The sequence below is a fragment of the Stegostoma tigrinum genome, chromosome 11, assembly GCF_030684315.1.
Source record: "Stegostoma tigrinum isolate sSteTig4 chromosome 11, sSteTig4.hap1, whole genome shotgun sequence".
NCBI classification, from domain to species: Eukaryota; Metazoa; Chordata; class Chondrichthyes; order Orectolobiformes; family Stegostomatidae; genus Stegostoma; species Stegostoma tigrinum.
In genome coordinates this window covers 36,026,774-36,046,320 of record NC_081364.1, presented here as the reverse complement: position 1 = coordinate 36,046,320, position 19,547 = coordinate 36,026,774, and the positions used below count along the sequence as shown (strand labels likewise).

Below are 19,547 nucleotides of genomic sequence, written 5' to 3'. Positions count from 1 at the left end.
GAAAGTGGAGTCACAAGTAGGGAGTGTGGTGAAAAAGGTGATTGGTGTGCCTGCCTTCACGCTCAGAACTCTGAGTATAAGATATTGGGATGTCACATTGCATTTGCACAGGACATTGGTGAGGCCACTTTTGGCGAACTGTGTACAACTCTGATCATCCTGCCATAAGAAAGACGTGATTAATTGGAAAGGGTGCAGAAAAGATTAACAAGGATGTTATCGGGGCTGGATGGTGTAAGTTATAGGGAGAGGCTGGATAGGCTGGGACTTCTTCTCTTGGCGCATAGGAGGTTGAGGGGTGACCTTTTGCAGCTTCATAAAATCATGCGAAACATTGATGGGTGAATAGCAAAAGAGGGTGGGACTGTTCAAAACTCAGAGGGCATTGGTTTAAGGTGAGAGGGGCAAGATTTAAAACGGACCTGAGGAGGAAATGTTTCACATAGAAGGTGATGCATATAAGGACTGAACTGCCAGGGGAAGTGGCGCAGGCCGGTACAGTTACAACATTTAAAAGAGATTTGGGCAGGTGCTTGGGCAGAAAAGGTTCAGAGGGACATGGGCCAAACACAGGCAAGTGGGACTAGTTGTGGCATCATCAAAACAAATGTGAGGGAGATGGAGGAACTGGAATTGAGTCCTCACTGGATCCAAGATAGGAAAGAATGATGCCAAGATAACTGCAGAAGACTGAGGTTTTGGTAGCTACTGATTGCTAACCTATCATCAGAAATTAGGTGGCATAACACGGTAGGTCAGTGGTTAGCACTGATGCCTCACAGCACTAGGGACCTGGATTCAATTCCAGCCTCAGGTGACTATCTGTTGGAATTTGCATCTTCTCCCCTTGTTTGCATGGATTTCCTCCAGGCACTCCGGTTTCCTCCCACAATCCAAAGATGTGCAGGTTAGGTGAATTGGCCATGCTAAATTGCCCATAGTCTCCAGGGATGTGTAGGGTCATTAGATGAGCCATAGGAAACACAGGGATAGGGTAGGGGGATGAGTCTGATTGGGATGCTTTTCGGAGAGTTGGTTTGGACTCATTGGGTTGAATGGCCTGATACCACACTATAAGGACTCTATAAAAGTAAAGCAAGTCAAAATTAAAGGTGGACTGACTTAAGTAGAAGGAACTAAGGAGGTTACAAGAAATGTTAATGATTTTTTCCAGCTCAAGACAGGACCAAGGTAAGGCACTGATACAGACATCAGTGTAAGGAAAAGAAAGGGACTGTAACTGTGGGTGTTTGCAGATCTCATAAGAAGGCAGACATAGCTAGGGTTTATAACAAGAATGACAGCAATATCTTTTATTCGGAGGAAGCAACTGGAGTTAAAGAAAATATTGCTGAAGCAGAAAATGCTGGAACTGAACATGTTAAATCTAATCTGATCTGATCTACCCTCATGGTCTATTGTAGAAACACTGTCAGGCTTTGTTTTCACCTTGCAGCAGCGTATTTGGTCCTGATGAGACAGTGCTTAAGTTAGCTCTCATTATGTAGGTAACATGACACTGAAAGATTCAATACATGTTTATTACAGCTTCTGATGTTGACATGTATTACATTCTCAGGCAAGGCCTTGTTTGGGCTAGTATCAAACAACTCAGTTCCAAACTTCCCTCAGTGTATTATGCTGCAAGTGGCTCCAGGAACACAGAACATAAAACAGTACAGCTTAGTACAACGATGTTGTGCCAAACTTTTACCCTAATCCTAAAGTCTATCTAACCTCCACCCCTACCTTATACTATCATCCATATGCCTATCCAACAGCCCCTTAAATGCCCCTAATGAGGCCGACTCCACTACCCTCTCCGGCAACGCATTCCACATGCAGAACACTCTCAGACTATAGAACTTACCTCTGATGCCTCTCCTATATCTACCTCCACTCACTTTAAAACTATGTCCCCTCGTAATAGCTACCTCCACCCTAGGAAAAAGTCTCTGGCTGTCCACCCTATCTATAACTCTGATCATTTTGTACACCTCCGTCAAGTCAAGGAAGATGGAAAGTGAGACCTTTACATCTTTAAGTCACATACTATGCTGCAACAATGATACCATGAGCATGTCTCTTAAAGATATATTGCATAATAACCATGAAACATAGTACAACAATCTCTGTGAAACTGGACTCGCTGAAACCAGTCAGACTATCCCTGGCCAACTTCCTGGTTAACGGAGTTCATCAGTCTTTCAGTGGTGGAAGCCCTTCCATTGGCCGGGGGTGTCTGATAAGGAGAGCCATTCCTCCGCTGAACCCATAAGGCCAGTTCTCAACCTGATTCTCAACCTGACTCTTGTCGCTGTTAAAGAGTCACTGAAAGAGGCCAGTAAATGGCCACTTATTGACACAATTAGCCTTGGTTTGTAAGGGATGTCTACCACCCTCTGTTTCTGGTAAAAATGCCAGCAGTATTGCCCCTGCCCTCCCACTTAATACTTCAGCCACCTCCCTCATCTCCCAGAGGACTCCCACATGCCCAGTAATGTTTTTGCCACTGTGAGCACAAGGTTGGTTGGTTTGAGAATCTTGGGTAACAAACAGAAGTGTGTGAAGTAGGATGAAGAGAAATTGAAGTCCTTGGAAAGAATATCTTCAGAGGCCAGTTCCATTTCAGGAAGCAATGACTTCATGTTTAATGGTGGGGCCGTGGTCCAAAGTGAGGTCAAATGAGTCACAGAGTTGGCATCCAGCTTCCACAAGGCAGGTCTTGTTGGGTGACTCTTGTCAGCAGGATTAACGACAATGTTACAACTGGACTTGTGAGAAAAGACTGCTACAAGTTCAGAAGCAATGCGGTTAGTCGAAGTATTTCAAGAGTTCACTGGGAAATTGTGATAATTGCATCAATGCAAAATATGCAACATACTGCTGTTTTGTCCTCAGTCTTTTACATCACTTTCAGACTATCAAACATCAAGATTCTCAATGACATTTTAAATACACTTTGCATTGCTTAAAATACTATCAAAAATTAATATGCCATTTCTAACGATTGATCATCTTCTAATTAAGAGTTTGTGTTGTTAACTATATTCTTGCAATGATTTCCTTACAATTACTGACTGCTTACAAAACTTCTTATAACCAATAGATTGCATGTCATTTGTCAGCAGAACCGAACAAAATATACAAAGAAGCTATACTTTTCTACGCTTTCTAGAAAGCAATTAAGGCAAAAATGTTCAAAAACAGCAAATGCCAAATTTGATTAATAAATGCATTTAATAATTAATAAGCAGCTCCAAGGTGCTTACAATCAAATAATCCATAGTTTTTGTTGACATCTCCTGCACTCACAAAAATAATTAGGCTGCAGCAAATAAATGCCTTCGACCTCAGACATAAAAATGGAAATGTTATTAAATTGATGACACCTGCTGTTATTCTTATGCTGCTTATGCACCATCCTGTCAACCATACTGGAATGTGCCAGAGAATCAGAACTAGTGTACAAATCTAAATCCGCAGTTCAGAACGAATGAAAAAATTCTAGACTTGGAAGAATTGCAATTCCTCAGAACATTCCAAGACAAATCAATATTTCAATTCCAGAATTCCTCAATGATTAATGTGATTCACTACATTGCTTATGTTTGCACACCTGTGTACTGGTGAGATCTATACTTTAATTTAGCACATACATTGCACCTCATAAAAATTCATAAAATAAGTAGCAATTTTTACATGTGTGCATCTATTTCCCGTATCCGACTTCCACATCTGTGATGCTATTGTGAAATATGGATTCTTTATACGAAGAGGAGCCTGTGCTCCTTTTTCAGGTAAATGCTTAGCAAATAACATATTCACATCTCACATATATTGAGGTTTTACTCTTTTTTAGTATAGAATATTGCAATGTAGCTGAAAAATTTCAGATATGCCTTCAGCAGCGAGTCAATATTGCTATACATATAAGCCTTAGGGCTTGTTGGATTATAGTGTTCATTTTAAAAAAAGAGACAACATTTAGTAATTTTTCAGAAGACTCACCGAATATAATGAAAACTGCCTTTCAATCCCCTGGATGTTCATACACTGAACTCGCACTTTACTACACATCCTCCAATATTGAAGAACAGATAAGCATGATCCAGTATACTCAATCTCATAGTGGCCAACATCACCACAGATTTTAGCTTATCCGACAAATGGCTTGCCTGGTCCCAACATATTTGCTGACTGACGAATATTTGTTCATACAGAGCAGTGGTTTCCACCCATCTGGTTCAAAAATCTTTGTGAGATGCTTGCACAAGCAAGCTGTTTTACCTCACTATCTGCCAGTTCTGTCACATCAGCTGATTTGTTCCCTTTCAGGGATGTTTGACATGGATTCATCTCTACATTCAGCGATGGCACAACACAGCATCTTATTTCCTGTCTGCGGCCTCTAATTTATTTCCCTGACATAACTCACAATTGTCATCAATATGTAAGAAAGAGAGATATAAAAATCTTAGCAAAGTACATTCATGGTAAAAACTGTATTTTAGTTGGTGTCCAGGTTAAAACTACCTTTATGTAATTAAAATTCAGAATACACATTTTAATAAACCGAAATCAAAGCATTCAGGTGCTTTCTTAGTCTGTCAATGGTAATTATGTAACAGTGAAGTTCATTATTTTATCTTTTTCACTTCAGGCATATTTTTTGCCTTTGTGTACAATTTTGACCTGATTTGGAAACTGATTAAAACATTAGAAAACTAAATTTGCAAGATCGTTTTTATATCGTAATGTTGCTTATTTAAATCTCCTTCAACATTTCTCTCAATAAAGTCATGGTATGCTGGTGCCAGAATTCCAATGTATTTTTGGGCAGTGTTCAATTTGGGGCTGATGGTCACTGGTTGGTGTGGAACTTGCCACTGTGCACAGCCATTTGCAACATAAGAAATTCCCGCTCACCATGACATCACAGTACTAGAAACTCCTGGACCGGAGAATGGAATAACTAAATTGCATCCACTCATTTGGTCCTTCACAGCAGTTCTTATGATAATTATCTGTCACATTTGGTGATCGATTAATATTTGTGTCAAGAAAAATTCATTTATAACCATCTGGCTCAACGGCATATATGTTACGCTTGCATAAGACGGAACGGGTGCAGGGATATCTTTGGGAATTTTCCTCAGCTATCTGCGAGGCCCATCAGATGTAATGACAAAGCAAGACAAACGTTCATAAAAGAAGTCGTTATTCTCAGCTCCAGACAGACCCATGACTTATGCTGATGGATGGAGAAGCAAGATGCCAATTGCAAGACCCACTGACTCCAATGGTAATTAGCACTGTGACAGAACTCTGGGGCACAGGGTCCATCCTATTTTGAAGGCTGAATTTGGGAATAGGGTGTGTACCAAAGAAGCAGGCAGATATTGCATCACGTCTCACCTCCACTTTGACAATGCAGATCACTTAACATCGCACTTTTTTTTACAGGTTGTAAACTGCCTGAGAATAAAACTTACAGTAAACTTTGGTTCTAGTCGAATTGAATTTATATACAGGCATTCCATGATTGGTCTTTGTTTGGGGAGGCAACTATATTTCAAATGACATCTTTTACCTATGTCAATGAGACACATATTTTGGATTCCCTGTCAGTGAATCTACCAGGAGAAGCAGGTGATCAAAATTTGAGTCCCTCCATTTACGCAGAATGCACTGTAAAGCTTTTAACTATTTCATTAACTACTCTCCCTCCAAGCATCATACGTCAGGTTGATTATCAAAATGGTTTATCAAGCATGAGGTAACAGCGTTTACTGTAATTTGTTTCAAAACTGCATTACTGTAACTACAGGTCTTAACAGCTAATTAAACACAACAATTTTACTCACTTACTACAACAATGAATAATTTCAACCTTCACTAAGCAGCGACTTTTGTTTTGTACTATTCAGCACAAAATGCTTAATTTTTGAACTGAATACAAAGAAAATGTGCAACTTTCAGCTGTTCATCAGAAAAAACAAGTTTTATATATCTATGAAAATAAATAGCCAATGATAAATAACGACACATCACACAGTCACATGAAGATCCCTTTGGACAAAGGGTTTACACAACTACTCCTATTCTCTCTTTTACAAAAGGTCTTACACTGGAGGAAAGCTGTACCAGAGCCATTGAGAGAAACAACGTGAAGCTAAGGTCCCATTCATACATGGTTAGCAGGGTGCTCCTGTGGCCTGTCTCCTTTCTTCCATTCCATTTGAGGGCCTCAGGAGCCCTACTTGCTTTCCCATATTTTCATTACATCTTTCCCCTTCTGCTATTCGTGGTAAAAATAAATATAAAATTCCTCTAGACTTCTCTTTATTTCTTCATCTGCAGTATTGTCACTTCCTTTTACTTGTACCAATATTGCTATTATCTCAGTGTGTACGAATTTTTGCATCATTATTTTCACAATTATTCCCCCTTTGTTCCTTTGTGCTCATATCCCCCACCTTCCATTCCCTTCTCTGTTCCCTGGATCTGTGCTTGCTCTGAAGCTGCTCATCTCCTATATCTTCCCATTCTGATGAAAGGTCAGTGACCTGAAATGTTCACTCAGCTTTTTATTCCACAGATGTTGTCTGACTATTTCCAGAAAATTCTGTTTTTATTTTGTATTATACAAAATCTAAATTTATTCTTCTTAGATTGGTTTCTGTCCTCTTGAAGCATTGAGATGAATCTCTTTCATTTCATTTCCTGGCTGTCAATCAAAATGCAATGCACGTGTAGTTAAACTGGAAATTGTATGCAGCAATAAGAGATGCAAAATTCTCTTATCTTCATCTCCAAGTGAACACAAAAATGTGCATGCCTTCAACCATAAGAAATATCTTCTCATTTAAGATGCAGCACTTTTCTTATTTTCTGCATTCATCACAAAAACCTGTTAAATCTAATCATTTTGCTGCCTGTTTGTACCCAATTTTGTCTCCTTCACAAATTAACCCCCAATCTTTTTAACCCAGCCTTTCAGGAAACTTGGAGTGACAACTGAAGGAACACAGCACCTTCCATTGTCACATAAACATCATGGAAGCCAAAACTTCAAAAGCACTGAGGCAGGCAAGCTGCAATTAAGTCTGATTCACTGAAATTACACAGGAAGAAAGGAATTAATTTTGGAACTCTTTTTTAGAAAAAATAAATCTAACCATTTCTAAAATAGAAACCAAAAGAACTGCGGATGCTGGAAATCAGAAACAAAAAAAGAAATTGCAGGAAAAGCTCATCTGTTTTTTGTCTACAGTAGTAGATTCGCCAACTTTAGGTACATTTAAGGCGTCATTGAATAAGCATATGGATGTATGTGGAATAGTGTAGGTTAGGTGGGCTTGAGATCGGTATGACAGGTCGGCACAACATCGAGGGCCGAAGGGTATGTACTGTGCTGTAATGTTTTATGTTCTATGTTCTATATCAGGTCCAGCAGCATCTATGGAGAGAAATCAGAGTTAACATTCCTGGTGAAGTGGAGGTGGTCCTGAAGAAGGGCCACCTGACCTGAAACGCTGACTCTGATTTCTCTCCACAGAGACTGCCAAACCTGCTCAGCTTTTCCAGCCATTTCTGTTTTTGTTAACCATTTTCACAAGAGGTTGGTGCAGCTTTCTGTCATAAGCCTTCTGCCTTTTGCAATGCATTTGCTCCTGCTGTGTTTAAGATAATTGTGTGAATCTATAAATTATGCCTTCTGACAGAGAACTTTGCATACGAAGAGCAAATTCTGGACATTCAGGGTTAAGGACTGGCACTGTTCCCTGATCATCATGATGAATAGAAAGAAAGCTTTGTTAACCTTTGCACCTCAATTTCCAATTTATTCTTTTACCTAGTGGCTTGCCTATCTCAAGAAGAATTCTTAGAGACAGGATAATCATTACAGCCAGTAAATCCCTTTTTTTCCCAATTATTATCTCCCACTCACTGACATGTCTGGAGAGGGAGTGGCCTGGGCTTGCCTTTCAAATATGCATTTTTAGGTGGTTTTAAACTTAAAGGCGAAGATCTTCCAATTGAAAAATAGTCGTGGCAGCAATACACTGTGAATGATGTGTGCCTGAAGTCCCAAACTTCTAATGGTTGATTGCCCAATGTCTGAAACGCTTCAAAAAAGCCCCAAATAGGCGCGTTCCAAGGTCTCCAGCTTACTTTGCAGAATAGTTACCTCAGTCACATTAGAAAGATTAAAACCTTGTCTAACTATGAGGTAAATATAAAACTGAGCTTCCCAACTCACTCCTGGCACCCTCCACCTGATCCAACAACCCACTGGTGCGAACATGATTTAACCTCGCCAAACTCTACACTCTATTCACACCTACCCAACATCAACACCTGACTCCACCTTATGCCATTACCCACTCAGCTCCCTGCTCCTTTACCCACGCAAACATCACTTTACCCCCGTTCTCTCATACTTTCTGTCCATAACCTTTATATAAAGCTTTGAAATATTTTGCTCTTTATTTTCTGGATATGGCATCTTGTGCCGTTAAAAATGAAAGGTTGGGAGAGGGTGGGCTTCATGCTTTGGAGGTCTGGAGAGCTTTCGTGCCCAATCTGACTGAGACCATCTCATGTACAACCTACCCTGCTCCTCTGGCTTCCATCATGTCTAATTCTGGCCCCACTACATCGCACGCAGTTCCCACAGCAACTCATGATTCAGCAGATGTCTGCCAAAAGACTAGCATCCCATTTGCTTATGCTATCTTTAAAAGGCATAGTGCACTAGGACAAGCAATGGCTGCTCTGTTCATTGATGGACAGAAGCATGGTGGAGAAGTGATAGATGACACCATGATTATCCAACAGGAACCTGGAGCTGGTTGAGTGGGTGGTGAGAGGGAAGGCTGTCCTCTTCCTGAAGGCCTGGCAGGGAACACCATGATACTGGACCCTGGCAACCTAGTCTGAGGTCACCACCAGGGCACTGCCATCTCTGTGGTCTGGATAAATGGACAGCAGTCGTTTAAGAAGACTAACGACCTTCTCTGGTGCACTGGGGTTTGGACTGCACATTTCTCCCTGCTTTGTCACACTCATTCCATCTCTACTAAAGCTCACTTACCTCCAACCAAATCTCACACTTGACAACTCTCACCGTTGCCAGCAACATCTGTGCTCACATGCCAAAAACCCTGCATAGCCTTTCTGCTGCCTCAGCATTCCCTTGAAACACCTCATCACCTTACACCCATGTGACCCACCTTCATCTCAGTCAATCTCTCCCTTCTCTTATTTCAGGGGATGTCAGCTCACACACAGGACACAGACAGCCTGTACAGGTAGAAAGCTGCCTGACATTAGGCTCCTCAACCATACAGGTTTGTGAATTCTGGCCCTTGCAGGAGATACTGGGACATCCACGTCTTGCCAACTGAGTGAGCAGCACTCTTCATTGCAACTCTTCCATTAACCCTGCTGCCAGTCTCAGTCATTGCTTTTAACCACTGGCTGCAATGACTTCCCTCATTTTGGCCTTAAAGATACTTGTCTGCCAACACGACAGTTGAAAGAACCAGCTCCCCCAGAAGCCACCACCGCGTCCTCTGACATGGGGCCTCAGTGGAAGCATCAGTTAAGACTGCCTCCTGAACTCTCCAGCAGTTCAGATACTGACACCACAGTGAGAATACAAGCCTTTGAAAAGGCAGGAGCACAAGCTGGACATCTCTGCAGCTTGCCAAGGAAGAAACACCACAGGCCTATGGCATTCACAGCATTGTCCATGATCAAGCATCTCCACACAGGAGAGGATCCCATGGTGTCAGCAATCAGGAACTTTACCCCAGCATGCGCAGGGAGGAACAAATGTGACAGGCAGAGATGTGGGGCACAATGGTCCACATTGCCCAGAGCTGTGGGACTGACGTGACTCATGAAATCATCTGTTTTGTTTCATGATTCATTCAGAGGATTTATTGCCCATCCCTAACTGCCCAGAGGGTAGTTCAAAGTCAACCATATTTCTGTGAGTCTAGAGTAACATGTAGGCCTAGCAAGATAAGGATGGCAGAATCCTTTCCCAAGTTTGTGAGGCAGACAGGTTTTCCCGACAATTGGCAATTATTTCATGATCATCATAGACCCTTAAATTTAGATTTTTATTGAATTCAAATTCCACCATCTGCTATCTGATTCAAACCTGGGTCTCCATATGATTACCTGGCTCTCCACATTATCTGGGTCTGTGGATTAACAGTCCAGTGAAAATACCACTCGGTCATCCCCTCCCGGTAGTCTCCATAGCCATGTTGACAGTTGACGGAGAAGATCATGTCAGGCACCCTCAGTGTCTGCTGAAGAGACACACACACATCCACTCTGATCATCAGAAACTGGTCCTCAGGGCCAGAGACATGGTGATAGGAATAATAAGAAACCTAGTGCCCCATTTTCACAAGGAGACAAGCAATGCCATAAATGCAGCCCCCTGAGAACATTATACTCCAAAGGTGAACAGATCCTCCACTTTCACCTTACTGTTGATTCTTGGGAGTTCACACTGAAATGGGTCAACTTGTATTTTGTGATAAGATCCTCAGCATGCCTGGCCCCTCCAGAAACAAATGCCCTGGCCCCACCAAAGCTCCAGGGCAAATAAAAGGCAAGGCTCGGGTACTGTGAACATGCAGGTAGATGCTAAGTCTGCAAGCACTAAGCGAGTGAACAGCCATAAGATGCAGGTTGGTCCAATCTGTCAGCTGGGAACTTGTTCCTGTGTGCAAAGGGATCATGCCACAGTCTTTCAATGCTAAATGCCAATGCCCCCTGCAATACCAATCTGTGCTTCAAGAGTGCCCTGACAGTCTTTCAGAAAGGTGCCATGATGGTCATGAAGGATTGGCAAACACCAGATGCTAATGTCCATGGATGTGTGACACACGCAACTTGATTGTGCCCTGTGATGAAGCTTTGTCTTTGACAACATGGAAATCCTAAGGAGGAAGCAGTGAGCTGAATTTGCCAGGTACCTTTTGGTTTGGTTACTATGTTGCATTTTTGCAATGTCTTGCTTCTTTGATCATGTGGTAAGTTAGAAAACCAAATATTAATGAGGTGAGTTGGGCCATTAACAATAACAATCAATAATCCCACTTAATTGGCAACCTGACACTTCTGTTTGGGAATGTCATCTTCAACTTATCAAAAACATAAAAGACATACTGAGATGCTCTGAAAGATCTAGATGGGCCTCACCCAACTTCTGTGATACTGCCATAAATCTCGTCACAGCCCATGTCACTTGGATTCCAATTAGATACTGCCCATGAACAATATTTCTCCTAACTGGCCAAGTAAACATTTCTGTGAGGCTCTGAGGTACAATGGAGAGTGAGTTGGACTTTTATGGATGTATTGACAATGTTATTCAAAGGTTATGGGTTTGAGTCCCCCCAAGTCAGTTTTTGGGGTGGCACTGTGGCAAGTCGTTTGCACTGCTGTCTCACAGCACCAGGGACCTGGGTTCGATTCCACCCTTGGGAAATTGCGTGGAGTTTGCACATTCACCCTGTGTCTGCATGGGTTTCCTCTGGGTGCTCCAGTTTCCTTCCACAGTCCAAAGATGTGCAGGTTAGGTGGATTGGCCATGCTCAATTGCCTGTAGTGATCAGGAATGTGTAGATTAGGTGGGTTATAGGGGGATGGGTCTTAGTGGGATGCTCTGAGGGTTAGTGTGGATCTTGTTGGGCCAAAGGGCCTGTTTTCACACTGTAGGGATTCTATGATTATTTCAACATTTTCTGTTTTTTGTTTCAGATTTCCAACATCTACGGTATTTTATATCCCAATGATAGTATATGCTGTGAATGCAGTGCAGTAGCGGCATAAGTATAATTACTGAATGTATGTCAAGTGGACTACTACGTTTGGATATTGCAGAGTTTCTTAAGAGGTTACATTGATGTATACAAGTGGAGAGTATTCCATTACATTTACTGCAAGTATTGTAGCTATTGGTGCTGAATGAACATCTTATTCTATTACATGGAAATTCTGTTCTGTTCTTGGACACTTGATGCTCTTTCCTGTTAGGCATAACTCAGTCAACGGGATGATTACGTGTTGCACCCTAGTTATATCAGTCTTTTGGGTATCATTCAGTGCCATGAATAAAGCCTTGACATCAAAGACAGCTCCTCCTGCTTCCACTCAGTTTTTGCATCATATCTTGATCAAAGCTTTGAGGAGATTAGAAGCCAGACAGTTTGACAAAAATTCAACTGGAGTGCCAAAATACCGATACACCAAGTAAATGTAAGTACATTTTGTTTGAAGGAATCTGATAACTCCTTCCAATTAATTAAATGATGCATTGCAAGAGGCTCATTGCTTCCCAATGGCCAGGTCAGATTTATTCTGCTTTTTCTTTTTGTGAACAGGGCATTAGCTGCATTGTCAGGCAGAAGCCATACCTTTATTGTACCATAAAGCTAAGGAGTGGTCACTCTGCTTCACTTCGAGTATCAGCTTCTTCATAGATACAGATGTTCAGCCTTTGTTGAAACTCTAGGCACTAAACATCAAAAGAATTTACCAGTTTTGTAGAGAGGGCAATTTATAATTGCAGTTGTCAAGATTAAGATCAGCCACAATTTTGGCTGGAAACTTCTCTTTGACTCGCATGCTCTGATGAAGAGTCGTCCAGACTCGAAAGGTTAGCCTGCTTTCTGTCCATGGATGCTCGACATCACAGTGGGTCAGGCAGCATCTATGGAGAGAAAGTGATCCAATGTTTTGGCTCTTGCTCGCACACCCACTTGTCTGTCCTCGGCATTCCTCAATACTCAAGTGAATCACAGCGCAAACTGGAGGAGCAACACCTCATCTTCAACCCAGGCACTTCACAGCCTTCTGGGGTCAATATTGAGTTCAACACTTTCAAAATGTGAACCCGTTCTGTCCCTTTCTTTTGGTTTTGCTTGTTACTTTCTCAGTCATGCCCTCTCACCTCCCCCTACCCCAGTGAGGATTCTGTTCTTTCCAATCTGACAATTAAACACACTATTCTTCTGCCATTCACACATTCTGATTACTTAATCAGTGCCATCGACATCCTTTCTCCCCCAGCACACCAAGCACCCCCAGTACCACCACCACCTTTCACAATTGCCTAAATGCTGTCCCCTCCAAACGTCACATCAGCTCTGACGAAGAGTCATCTAGACTTGAAAGGTTAGCTTCCTCTCTCTCCATGGATGCCCACTGTGATTTACAGCGGGTTTTTTTTCAGTCTTTTCCATAGTAGGATGTGTTAAAGAGGCACATGACTCCATACTGTGGCTTTAGCACTGTAACAACACTGTTTGTTTTTGAATAACATTTTTCAGAAAAATTCTAAAATGCCTGAGGATGTTTGATTGACTGAGGGCAGCAATTTTTGTTTTTGTGCTCTGGTACATGTAACCAGGTCTGTTTGTCAGACCAGTTTAACTCTGAACATTCGAATCAACGGTTGTTATTAGAGCAGTGATCATTTGCTTTTGGAATTTCTCTCAGGCAGATGTTATAGAATGCAACTCATAACTTGAAATAACAGGTTCTGACTCTGTTCCTAGCAGGGAGTATCCTGCTTGGACACGCTCCTGACATCAGTGATTGGTATCGAAAGTGACTTTTGTTCAACTTAAGCTCACAAAAGCAACCACTGTATCTTGAAATCAGATTTAATTGATATCTGTACACTTCTTTGATGGCCAAAGTTAAATGGTTTGCATCTCCTGTCTTTGCTTCACCATTCACAGACACCTTTGACCTCTTACCTAGAGCACTGCAACATTTTCTGCTTTTTCTTAAACCCTCATGGCTGTTATTTTAATGTTGGAGTTTTACCATGTGAATTATATTAGGAGGCAGTGGGGACTGCAGATGCTGGAAGTGAGACCAGAGTTTCCACTTCTCTGTCATTGAGGATGCATGTAAACACATCTCCCCCATTTCCCATGCTTCTGCCCTCAAGCCCTCTCCCCTCAACAGCAAGGATAGAGTCCCCTTAGTTCTCACATACCACCCCACCAACCCCCAAATACAACAAATCCTTCTCCATTTCTGCCACCTACAATCAGACGCCACCATCAAAAAGATATTTCCCTCCCCACCCCTGTCCACTTTCCGCAGGGACAACTCACTCTGTGACTCCCTCATCAGCTCCGCACTCCCCACCAACCCCTCAACCGCACCCGGTGCCTTTCCCTGCAACCACAGGAGGTGCTACACCTGCCCCTACACCTCCCCTCTCACCTCCGTCTGAGGCCCTAAACAATCCTTCCAAATCCGGCAAAGATTCACCTGCACTTTGTCCAACATCATCTACTGTATCTGTTGCTCCCGATGTGGTCTCCTCCATATCAGGGAAACTAAATGCTGACTCAGGGACTAGTTTACGGAGCGTCTGTGGTCTGCATGCACCAACCAACCCGACCTTCCAGTTGCCATCCACTTCAAATTCCCCTCTCACTCCCCTGGTGACATGTCCATCCTTGGCCTCCTTCACTGTCAGGGAGAGGAGGAACACCTGATATTTTGCCTTGGGAGCTTACAGCCTGAATATTGACGTCAACAGCTTCAAAATTTCTCCAGCCCCAACCTGTCCATCTTCCATCTCACCAATCCGCTTCACTCTTCCCACTAACTCACCTCAACAACTGCTTACCCACAGCCACCTACCTCCATCTCACCTACCCCAACCCCACCCCCTACTTCACCCCCACCCCAATTTATTTCTGGGCTCCCTTACCCCTCCTGCTCCCTCTTGAATGGTTTTAGCCTGAAACATTGACTTTCCTGCTCCTCGGATGCAGTCTGACCTGCTGTGCTTTTCCAGCTCCACATTCATTAAAATATATTTCACATGTTACTCCATCAAAATCAACATTTTTATCTTCCTAAAACAAGCAGTAGGATAGTAGACCAATGTTACTAATAAATCCTGGTAGAAAATGATTTTCCCAATGTATTCTATAAAGTCACCAAGTTGCTGAATTAAGCATATTTCTATCCTCAAACTAAGCGTGATTTTCAAAGGATTTTATTGTAAAGCAGATCAGCTTTCAGGTACTTGAAAAAAAACACCCAAGATGATGATAAAAATCAGTTGTTACACATGAATGGATTTCATCTGTTGTAACACTTTGAAAATTATAGACATTTCTTCATGGCAGTCAATAATAATTATGGCTCCAGTCAGTTATTATAACGCAAGATGTTTTGTTGCTCCTCAATGCTTACAACTAAGTAATATACACAAGTACAATAGTTAAAAGCAGTTGCATTCAATTGAAAACATAAGTCATAGCTTAATTAAGCAATCTGTCAATAATTGCAATACCAACTGCGTGATCACCAGACAATTACTCAAAATTAATCACCCTGAAAGACGCTGGCATTTTAAGCCTGAAATTTGTGCTGTTTATACAACTTAGATTGGTCTCAACCCACCCTTAAACCACTGTCATTATCTGACATCTGTAATTAAAGCAAGTGACGATGGAGTCAAAAACAGCAACAGATCTTTTTGTTTTAAACCGCAAACAATAGAAGTGAAAGAAAAACTAGTTGATCAAGACAATTAAATTAATAAACAGTTAAAAAAGAAAACTGTTTAGACAATGAAGGAGGAAGAATGGATCAAGTTTAGGAAAAACAGCAAGCAGAAGTATGAATGCACTGGGGAGAAAACAAAAGTTCCGAGATGGAAATGAAAATGAGCGTGAGAGCTATGGAGCAAGGGAAAGACAGCAACATGAAGAAAAAGATATGAAAAAACTGGCAAACAATAGAGATAGATACAGCATTGCTGGAATCAGCAATCTCATTTTTAGGGACAGATAATCAGTGTGTACTTTTTTCTGTGTCATCAAACTGGCAGGAAAACAGTAGGGGCAGAGAGTAAAATGCAAGATAAAAAGGGGCAATAGAAGAAAAAGGGAAAGGAATAGTGTAATGAGCCATTTGATACACTTTATAAGGAACATATCTCAGCTTTCATAGGTTCAGCTCACAGTGAAATGATCTTAAGCATTACAAAAAGGCTAAAATACATCTTGTTAGCTTGATCATTGCTGGCAGGTTAAATTAAGCAAAACATTCACAAAATCATGCGTCAATTAAATTTTAAACACCTGATTTGATGAGAGCTTTAATATATTCGAACAAAGCAAAGTCCATTATCTTGGCATGAATCTTAAAATATGACCGACCTTCTGGCAGGATATCTCCAATGAATTTGCCATTACATGTACAAACTGGAAAATAAATGAAAAACCTGTGGATGCTAGAAATCAGAAACTAAAACAGAAATTGCTGGAAAAACTCAGCTGATCTGGCAGCAATTGTGCAATGTCGTTGGGCTAGTAAAGCCAAATTCCAGGCTAATATTCTGCTGACATGAGTTCAAATCCTACCATGGTAGATGGTAAAATTTGAATTCAATAAAATTCTGCTTGTGTTTAGTTGTGAGCACGTAACCATAATCAATTGTCATAACAATCCAAATATTGTCCTTCAGGGAATAACATCTGCCAATCTCACCTGTTCTGGCATACATGTCACTCCAGACTAACAACAATGTGGTTAATTCTTCACTGCCCCCTGAATGAATAGGGATAGGTAATAAATGCTGGTCCAGTCACATCCCATGAGCAGCTGTTTTTATAAAAAAAACCCTTGGGCTTTCCAGTTTTCATTTTATGTTACCATCAGGACCTTGACTCTCTGGACAGTCTCAGATTCAGATCATTTCAAATTATTAATTTGCACATGTAAATTGTTTGAAAAGCTTACTCATGCAGCATTGAGGGTGTATCTTTTTATCCATGTTATTCTTTTACTCTGAGCCAGATCATTAATCAACTCCTTTGCCTATCCAACTGCTCTTCTCTCTCATTGGGCTCTATTCTTTATCCTTTCATTTACTCCCTACCCCACCCACCCTCCCTATTTTGAGTATATAAACAGACATTTTCTTAGCTGCCATCAGTTCTGATGAAGGGTCACCAGAACTAAAATGTTAACTCTGATTTTTTTCTTCACAGATGCTGCCAGACATGCTGAGCTTTTCCAACAACTTCTGTTTTTGTTCCTGATTTCAAGCATCCGCAATTCTTTCCATTTTTAGACTTTTACTGTCCTAGTTTAATGAGATGCTGTCATTTACAAGTGCAATTATGTGCAAACAACCTCGTTAAACAAATTGCTAACATAAGATAAAGAGTAAAAAAGCAATAAATGTGAATTCATTCTTCAATAACTGACAATGTAATATAAACTGTCACATGCCTGATCATGAAATATTATTCGGGGTAAAAATAATTCATACCTAATTCATGCTGAGAAAATAAACAGCTTTATTTGTACAAAGGAAGTTCAGATCAGTCTCAAGTTCTATTCATTTCAGTGCCACCTTAAATTATGCTTTTTTTTAATGCCACGTGTAGTGGTGTGAAATGATGATAGTCGACTGTTAAGATTTTTTGGATCATGTTAATGGTGCATATCCTACCAAGATACAATTGATATTCACTATACAACTCCTCAGTTACTTTGAAATGCTTAGTGTACATAAGGCAACATACACTCAGTCACATTTCTCATTGAAAATGAAGGCACACCTCATGGTGAACTGCTCTCACAACATTACTATCGGACATTCCAAATCAAAGAGTAACTCAGTCTCAAAAAATTCCATTTGAGCTCTCAAACATCATTTTAAATGTTACAAGTTCATGTTACTCAAGCTTCAGTTTGGAGATAATTTACAGCCTATGTTCTACAAATTCCAGCTTGTATTACATTTCATCATTTGCTGAGGTTGATTGTTTACTGATGAGAGGTATGGCTGTATATTTTTAGTTTAAGTTAAGGATAGTGCCTACTAAATTTGAAACAACTTATTGCTTTGGTGTTTCCTCCTGTCTTGTGACTTCCTAAATCCTAACTTGAAGAGCATAAAAGAAAAATAAGACAGTAGCCAATCGCAGGTCAAATACGTAGCTCTCACATTTTCGTTGGCAACAATTAAGAATTAATTTTAAATGCTGGGTGCCCAGTTACAGGCTCATCTCGAAAAATGCCATCAAGTGGATTTGGACACCCCAATGTCATTCCTTGTTCATCTGCCATTTGCAATCATTGACACATTGTCAACTGTCTCAGCACTATTACAGAATGCAACAATCAAATCACTGGTGAAATGAAAATGGCTGCCTGAGTGTGAGAAAGCCTTCTACCTTTGGTTAACCTTAATTTTATTAATTTAAAAATCATTTACCTGAGGAGTGAAGCAGCTGATGCAAATAACCCTATTTCTGTCCCAACTGGAAGAGGTAGAATTAGATAGTGCAACTGATATTTATCATGCTGTTCCAAGCAAATCCGTTACCAGTACGGTTGTTGATTCGGGAATTCACAGAGAATTGGTTCCTGAGCTGTTACAATGTTAAACAAGGGAAGCTGTCTGTTTAAGATGACTTATAAGAAAGAACAATAGATTAGGAATCTGCATCCATAACTCTTGTATTGATATTTTCCAAGTTTTTGCCAAATTGAAACGAGCTCATTTCTTACATGTTGAGGAAGGCAAATAATAACTGAAGAGACAACAGGCAAGACAACCTACATCAGTCACAGAGTGCTTTCTCCCAAACTTTTTAAGAGTTATTCTCAGATGAAGTCTGCACAAGTAATCCATGTAACTATTCAGCCACGGTATATGGCACCAGGGCCATTGATTGTGTGTTGAGAGGAGGGTGAGGTTAAAAGGATTTTTCTAGAAATATATTTTTATATTTTATTCCAACCAGTAAGCGTTACCTCTTTCTAAGACCTGTGTATATTCAGTCTCAAATACATATCACAAATGAGTACCAATTCAAAACAAAACCACAAGGCATTAATATCACAAAGCCATGTTAGTTCTTTTTAAGCATTTATATTCAATAGCCTAAGATAACAAGTCAGATCTGTCCTCAGCAGAGCCTGCCATAATTTGGGTTATGTGAACTTGTTAGACATATATTCCCTTCGGTGGCATTTGTCGAAATCATTTTCCATCACCCATAGAAGTCATATGTCAATTGCTAAAAGAAGACATGAGATAACTAGAATAACCATTCCATAGATCAGCCTTAGTTTCTATTTATCTTCAAAGTACTTCTATTTTGGCTCTTCATCTTCTACTAATTACCTGTTATGCATTATTGGCATGTTGTTGGATAAGTGGTTATAAGATATGATCACAATTTGATTTGTGGTGCCAAAGGTAAGTCATTCACATCTGCAGCATTTGACTCATCTATTTACAGAATATAAATCATAATTCATGACTTTTCATTATGTGAGCCTTCATTTGACGATGAATGACTGTACAATAGGTGAATAGCATATATTTTGATTCCATGGTAGTATTGGATTGGTCACATCGCACAATGAAATCAGCATAATAGACGTCAAGTTTTCATCTTGAAATGTTGTATACTATGGTGGTCAGACATGGAATATATTTACAAGATGCCGCG

General features: G+C 40.7%; 1 protein-coding gene across 14 annotated transcripts in view; it reads right to left on the bottom strand.

Annotated features, from left to right (window-relative positions):
* Positions 1–19,547, bottom strand: part of chl1b (cell adhesion molecule L1-like b) — an 818,676-nt gene that overhangs the window by 539,108 nt on the left and 260,021 nt on the right. The window contains exon 1 of one of the 14 annotated variants that reach the window (XM_059649907.1): positions 4,012–4,258. The exons of the other annotated variants lie outside the window; for them this stretch is intronic. The gene's annotated coding sequence lies outside the window, so the exon portion shown is untranslated. Of the gene's footprint in view, positions 1–4,011; positions 4,259–19,547 lie in introns of those variants that run through there. 14 annotated transcript variants of the gene reach the window in all.